General features: G+C 41.2%; 1 pseudogene; it reads left to right on the top strand.

Annotated features, from left to right (window-relative positions):
- Positions 1–677: 677 nt before the first annotated feature.
- Positions 678–7,933, top strand: LOC117751457 (annotated as a pseudogene).
- The last annotated feature ends 434 nt before the right edge of the window (positions 7,934–8,367 follow it).

Here is an 8,367-nt window from a genome sequence, read left to right on the forward strand (position 1 = left end):
TCGTCGTGATGATACCCATTGGTACGTGGACTGCGGTTGCGAAGACTTGAGTTTGTCATTTTGGATGCCGCCATCTTGTTTTTTCCAATTAGTGACCATATTTGGACTGGTCAGGAGTGACGCAGTGGTGTAATGCCGTAAACGCCTTTGGTAGCGACCTGTCAATCACAATGTAGCCCCTTTGACTCTAAATGGAGCATACTTTACTAAATGAACACTGAGGGAATACATCAAGAGAGAAGTAGAGTCATTTTCTCATAGACAACCTATTTTTGCAACTAGAGGAGTCGGCCCCTGCTGGTCGGTAGAGAGAATGCAAGTTCAGGAGGTTGCCGCCAGTGAAGCAGTAGCTTCATTGTGGTCCCCCTATTCCGTGTGTGTGTGTGTGTGTGTGTACGGACCGTAATGACCTGTACTAATCTCCCTCCTGCTGAAATAAATTGCTGCTCCCTTTCTCCGTGCACCCTCCCCTCCTCTACAGCCTCATAAGCACCCCAGCATTTTGCTCTGCGGGACAGTACGCCGGACGACTCACACTGGAGCTGATCTCGAAAGCCTTCTGCTGCTGAGAGAGCTGTCTTCCTTTTTCAGCGTCCAGTTTCAAGCTGAGCTGGAGTTTGCGCAGAAAACACAAATTTACTAAGCAAACCAGTGCAATTCTACTACTGAGAATCAGTATGTATGCCAAGAATTCAGAAGAACACGGGCCATGCAGAGAAGGGTCTTTTGACTCGGCTAATCCTGTTTATGAGGAGAAGCAGCTCAACAATGAAGTAAGTCGACCTGATTATGCTTGTGTTATGTTTTTTACTTTGTTACGTAGAGGTGACCTCCTGATTGGTTCGTTGACCAATAGAGCTGGTGTGGCTCAGTGGTGGCCCATCGAAACTGTCAAATGATTTCTCATCGGCACATAATTTTAAGTCTGAACGGAAACTGAACAGAAAACGGAAATGATGTTTCTTTCTGTAGACAAAGATAATGTCAACCTGTTTTTATATTACTGGTATTATTGGTAATGTGCTGCTTTGATTATTAAAAGGAAGAAGAAAAAAAAGTATTTGGGGAAATACGTGATGTGCCTTTTTTCATCTCAATCCAATATAATATATGTGGTTGATTGACAGCCTGATAAGAGTGTCACACCAGATTCAAAGAGAGAGAAGGATAAAAAAAATAAAGTTGCGCTGTAGCCGACATGTCAAAGTGTTGTTAGTGGTATTGGCTCTCTAACTCAGAGGCTGTTTGATGCGCTGCAGCTGAGCATCTAATCACCTAAATGGCATTAGGCAGTGTGAATATCAACAAAGAATGTTTGTTTGGTGGCTTATGTCCATGTTTGTAAGTTTGCTAAGAAGAAGACTTTAGCAGGAAAGCTAATGTGTTGTTGTCTTTTTGCAAACCTATATGCCGGCATAGGTGTACAGTCTTGCTGCAGGGTGATTGGAACTGCAGACCGACTGATGCATATTTTCTTTGAGGTCACATTCAGTATATTTGGTGAGAAGCAGGACAACCAGAGCATCTCCACTGCAAGGCCCAGCAGCTCTGCCAAGGGCGTTGCGACCATCATATTCTCACTAAAAAATGAAGTGGGGAGTCTCGTGAGGGCACTTCGGCTTTTCCAGGTGTGTTGTTTGATTTTAAAGGTTTTAAAAAAACGTGCATGCTGTTATCTTTAAATGCAAACTGCTGAATCCGTTGAAATGATCTAATACTGGTCTGATCCCGTACCGGAAGCTTATTCCACTTGCATTGCATGTACGTGCAGGAAAAGCACGTCAACCTTGTTCACATTGAGTCCCGCAAGTCCAAGAGGAAGAATTCAGACTTTGAGATCTTCGTGGATTGTGACACTGACCATGAGCAGCTCAAGGAGCTGACTCAGCTGCTGAGAACCCACACCGATGTTGTTGAGATCACTCCGTTTGGGAACTCCAGTCTGCCTGATGATGGTAGGCCTTCGGGATTTACAATGAGAGAACGCATTTTTTCATGCTTAAATAGCAGTAAATACCATCATCAAGTAATGAGATGCAAGCAGATTTCTAATTGAACTGAACCTTAATTGTGTGACAGACATAGCCGGTTTGCCGTGGTTCCCGAAGAAGATCTCTGATTTGGATCGGTCTGCGAACAGGGTTTTGATGTATGGCTCGGACTTAGAACGCCGACCATACCGGTGAGGATTAATTACGGAGTAGCTGTGATACATTCTTTACTTTTATAACAAAAGGGACATTGTGAAAACTGAGATTGTGAGTCTGACTTCCTTTTTTTTTTTTGCAGGGATTTAAAGACAACGTGTACCTTAAAAGAAGAAAGTACTTTGCTGATTTGGCGATGAGCTACAAACTGTGAGTTCCACGGTTTCCTTGACTGTGATGCAAATTGTCGTGCTTCACTTCGATGTATAAAATCAATTTTTAAGTGACTTAGTTCAAAATCGAAGGGTGAAACCTTCGAGCATGCGCCATTTTGTCTCGGAGGTCCAAAACAAAATATCCCAAACACACTGAGGCAAACCAACTCCACTTCATCTGACTGCCAGATCAAATAAAATGATGTCACACATATTTGGGTAAACAAAAGTCAGGAAAATAAGAAGGTTAGTTATCGTGTGATCGAGCTTTTTAATTTAAAGGCTCCAGTTTTTTTAGAAAACCGAAAAAAGGGTATTTAGGTTGTCTGAGTATATAAAGCTAAATTTAATTACATTTTCCTTAAAGAAAATATGTAGAATAGTTGATGAAGTGAGAACCAGTTAAGATGGCGCTGGGCGCCGGTGAAAAGGGTTGCCCAGGTTACTGCCCTGATTTTGGAAACTACATTTGAAGGACGAATATGTGTTTTATATATTTTATATATGAGACACCTGGTTTTCTCACTTATAATAAATATTAAAACAAAGAAGTAGGCCTAATGGTGTTTCTGCCTTCTCAACCGTTAATCTGACCAATAGACGACAAGGCACTGTTGATGGCGAAGAAGCACAGAGTTAAATCAAAGTAATGCTTGTTGAGAATACTCTCCCACTAAATGACACGGTGTAAAGGAATTCAGAACATTCATACGTCGTTTCCCCCATCTTGTATGTTTAATCTCTCGAAGCTGTATTTTGATAACGGACTCTTTATGTTTGGTCAGTGGCGATCCTATTCTTCGTGTAGACTTCACAACAGAGGAGGTGCGTACCTGGGGGGTTGTGTTCAAGGAGCTCAAAAAGCTCTACCCCAGCCACGCCTGCAAGGAGTACCTGAAGAACCTCCCCCTGCTGACCGAATACTGCGGCTACAGCGAAGACAACATCCCCCAGCTGGAGGACGTCTCGCACTTCCTCAAGGGTAACCGCTTGAATCATGAGGCCGTGGCCACACGCGGCTTCTCGATGCGGATGGGGCAGCTTCTCGATGCGGCTTCTCGATGCGGCTTCTCGATTCGACTTCTTGATGCGACTTCTGTCACTCGATCGCGCCGATGGACGTATTGGCCGACCAAAGCCGTTCGCGTGACCAGATCACATGCCGAGGTGGTCTGGCTCACATCGAGTTCAGATCTGAGTGGGGTGCAGAGAGCATGTGGCAACAAGCTGGACAATTTATCAAAACACAGGTCTCGCATCATCCTCCCGCCTCAAGGGAGGAGTCCTGTTAAGTTACAGCCGATTAAAGCTCAACATTTCTCAATTTGTTTCATTACAAATAAAACATTTAGATGACAAAATAACGGGGCACTTTTATTTTGAAGCAAATATAGGGGACGACTAATACATCAGGGAGGAAGAGTAAGCAGCAAAGATAACGGCAGACTTTTATTGTGAAGTGTTGATGGGACATTACAGGTGTTTATCCAGCGCCTTCCAGAATATTCTTATATGATGGGTTGCATTTAGGCGTCAAGCGTGGAGAGACATGAGTGGATGACACTGAGTTCCAATCTGGGGCATCCGATGTCGGCATTGAAAAGACAAGCGCGACCTAAGCCGACTAATTCTAATGCTGGTTCATGAGTGTCTCAGCATTTTGCAATTTTGAGTGCTTTCACAGCAGCAAGATGCCATCCTGTCAAAATCTTCAACCTGTCACTCAGAATACCGTGATATTGAAAAATAGTTTTTTTCAAGAGCGCTAATTGTTTTAAAAAAAATTAAAACTTGTTTCTTAGCCTTCTGAGGTTACGTTGTCTAACCTCAAGATTAAGATTCGCTTCTACAGCTTTACAATGGAGATCAATGGACTTTTTATTGTGGTGAAATCCAAAATTTCAACAGCAGCATGTACAAGAAGCAACACGAGTGCACATTCATCGTTAGAATAATCAGCAGTATCAATATGACCTTTAAAGTGTGTGTGTGTGTGTGTGTGTGTGTGTGTGTGTGTGTGTGTGTGTGTGTGTGTGTGTGTGTGTGTGTGTGTGTGTGTGTGTGTGTGAGAGCGCGCGCGCGCGCGCGTGCAGACCGCTCAGGCTTCATCATCCGGCCAGTAGCAGGGTACCTCTCCCCCAGGGACTTCCTAGCGGGCCTGGCCTTCAGAGTGTTCCACTGCACTCAGTATGTCCGCCACAGCTCCAAGCCTTTGTACACACCTGAACCGTGAGTACGCACAATAGGCATTCACTTCATACTACTGTTTATTTTTTTTAAGTATTTCAGTGAAGCAGTACCTGCATTTGCCTTCTCACATTTGGATGTAGAGACACATGCCATGAGCTGCTGGGTCACGTTCCTCTGCTCGCTGAGCCCAGCTTCGCCCAGTACTCCCAAGAAATTGGCATAGCATCGCTGGGAGCTTCAGATGATGCTGTCAAGAAACTAGCCACAGTGAGAAAATACGCACGCACAAACATGACATTTACTATGGTCACATTACATAGCCTTACATTCATTCAGGCTAAAGGCCCTCTTGCATGTTGTGTCTAAAATGTGTATGTGTATATATATATATATATATATATATATATATATATATATATATATATATATAATTTATAAATTATAATAGCTTTACTCCGACTTGTCAATTTAGTTGACCCTTCAACTGGATGTTGTGACATACTTGGGTGGAAAGGGTGAAGCAAGTGACAGTCAGCCTGTTGAAAATAGGAGTTAGGGAACGCTTGCGCACCGCAACGATTTTTCGCTCTCGCTTTGGAGCGTGCATTCTCCGCACACATTGACGACAATGGATTTGACGATGCAAAAAGTGCAGCATCTCGCCGACCGCCAGTGACAACGTCCTCACAGCTTGCACATCGAGTACGATGTACGAGCAATAAAACCAAAGGTGCAGGTGTATAGATGAAGTAAATACATCTATACACCTGAAAAAGAACCAGCACTGATAAATACTACCCCAGAGTATTGATGAATACTGAACCAAACTAATACTAATACTAATAGGGAGTATCAATAAGAATAGTAGTAACGATAAAGTCTTGGACCAGTATTTCTCAAACTGTGGGGTGTGCGCCTGTAGTGGGTAGGTTGGACTTTATTGTTATTATCTTTAAAATATATTCAGTGCAAAACAGGTTAATTGCAGCCACAATAAGCAATGTGTTGGCCAAATATTAGTTATTTTTGGCACAGATGGAACTTTATTTGCATTGTGATTGCACTTTTTTTTTGTTTTTGTCTAATGGAGCAATCTTGTTTACTTTCAATTTTCTTTATTCTATTATTTATAAAAGCACAGATAGAAGAGTCACACAATGTTGTTATTTCAATAAAAATTCAGCATGGACCATTTTGTCTCAATTTTCTTGGTGCATGAACATTTTTCTTCCTCCAAAGTGGGGCGGACAGAAAAAGTTAGAGAACCACTGCCTTAGACTTAGGCAAGACAAATATCTCTCTCTCTCTCTCATATATCTATCTATCTATATAGATAGATATAGATATAGATAGTGTGTTTGTAAATATATATATATATATATATATATATATGTGTGTGTATATATATATATATATATATATATATATATATATATATATATATATATATATATGTGTGTGTATATATATATATATATATATAATATATATATATATATATATATATATATATATATATATGAAAATGAAAACCTGTTTTGTTTTAGTGTTATTTCTTCACAGTGGAGTTTGGCCTATGTAAGCAGGATGGCAGGCTAAGGGCATATGGAGCCGGACTCCTCTCCTCCATCAGTGAACTCAAGGTATCCCTTGACCTGCTGAGATTTCGGATCATATCTCCTGGGCCATTTTCCCATTACCGTTCCTCTTTGTTACTGCAAACCCATTGATTGATATGGCATCAGTGATGTCTATCTAATGATCATGATTTAAATGAATACACCAATACTCACCTAAACCAATTGCATTCCTGTAGCATCAGCTCATTTCCAGCAAAAGGTGTTCAGAGGAAGTGCTAACTAGCTTTAACGACCACTTATCAGACACTTTACATTTCTCCTATGTGCTAATCCAGGTTACCTCAATCCTGTACTAGCATTTACATGCAGTCGGCCAAAACAATGCTATTTGACCAACCAGGTTAAGAGAGGCATTCTCTCAGGATGTAAACATGTTTGTTTTTTCTATTAGCATGCTTTGTCTGGCAGGGCCAATATCCTTCCGTTTGACCCCGTGGTGACCTGTAATCAGGAGTGCATTATAACGACGTTCCAAGACGTTTACTTTGTTTCCGAGAGTTTCGAAGACGCCAAGAACAAAATGAGGTCAGTCAAATTCTCCTCCATGACTAATGTCGCGCTGATCAATTCTCTGACTTTAAGATTTTACCCCATAACTGTTGCAGTTAGCAACTAATTCAACCTGGACAAGCACAGCGCAGTATTGGCCAGCTAACTATCCGGCACTGCTCCATGCTATTTAATTTTAGGCTGGTTTGGTGGATTTGGAGCTGGTCATGGTTAAACATGTAATAGGTATACAAATTACCCAGAGATGATGGAAGGACATACATTTTAAAAATGCCACGTTTCGACATAAAAACCTGCCGCGTTAACATTAGCATAGTAGCCTAAGTTAGTTATCCTTAACTAGTGTGAAAATATACAGTATATGTTACACAAGCTAGTGAAGGTCTACTGAAATGCTGCTTTGGCTTTTTAATGATTGTGAATAAAGACCTGTCTGTTTCTCTCTAAAAACAATAATTTTGCTGATACTTTTATCCAAAGCGACTTACAATAAGTATATTTAACCATTACAGTACAAACTCAGAACACCAAGAATCATGAAAGTACAATTTCTTCAAGGAAGCCAAACTACAAAAAAAAAAAAAACTCCCAAAAAATAGAAAAAAACCTTTCATGGGGAAAAAAGGGACCACAGACACAACTTTAGTGAATTGATTTTGGAGCAACAATGTTTCAGACATGTCAACAGTTGAACTGGGCGATGGATGTAACTGACCGTTTGTGTGTCTGCAGGGAGTTTGCTAGGACCATTTGGCGGCCATTCACTGTACGCTACAACCCCTACACCCAGAGTATGGACGTCCTGAAAGACACTAACAGCATCAATAGCATGGTGAAGGACATCCGGGATGAGCTGGACATTGTTGAAGAAGCCCTGAGCCGTCTCAACACTTGAGAGTCTTAGGGGAAGGGGTTGTTATGGGGGTCAGAAGAGGCAAGCTGGAGTTGAAGAGGTTTGGGTGGGGATCAGTGGGTTGGATGGTCTGGGTATAAAAGTAATGGGATTGTGAAGTTGGATGGAGACTGGGGGAACTAGTGAGAATGGGTTTCATCCAAGGTGGTTAGAGACTAAGCTGTAGTGATTTTATCATCTTGAGTTGAATTATAATACAGTACTTAGTACCTCCTTTATGGGACAGGCCTCGAAGTGTTGTGTGCAGAGTGCACTTGGCCTCAAGTTACACTTGATGTGGCAAGAAGGCTGGGACCGGATTTGTGCTGCAGGCCTACTGAAGTCCCCCCAACCTTTTTGTTATGACTTTTTTTAAAAAAAGCTAATATATATCCAAAAATCTAAATCTGCCCAAAATCAGTCAAAGTCCGTCATACAAGGTAACTTTGGCCAGTCATATAAAGTAGGGGTGTCAAACTCATTTTCACCGTGGGCCACATCAGCATCATGGTTGCTCTCAAAGGCCCGATTGAAACTGTAACACTGTTTAAATGTAACTACTCCCTAACATATTGTTAAATAACTGTATTTGTATTTGATTATTCAAGTGTACAAATATCGTACAAGCATTTATATAAATGTAAGAATATATGTAAGCAAATGTCTCTGTTATTATAAAATAAATCCATTTAATTTAGGTTAAGAAACCCACATTACAAACACGTTAACTTTGTTAAAAGCTCTTTTTTCACAGTTGAGAAGGACATAACTCA

This window comes from Cyclopterus lumpus, chromosome 3 (assembly GCF_009769545.1).
Source record: "Cyclopterus lumpus isolate fCycLum1 chromosome 3, fCycLum1.pri, whole genome shotgun sequence".
Lineage (NCBI taxonomy): Eukaryota > Metazoa > Chordata > Actinopteri > Perciformes > Cyclopteridae > Cyclopterus > Cyclopterus lumpus.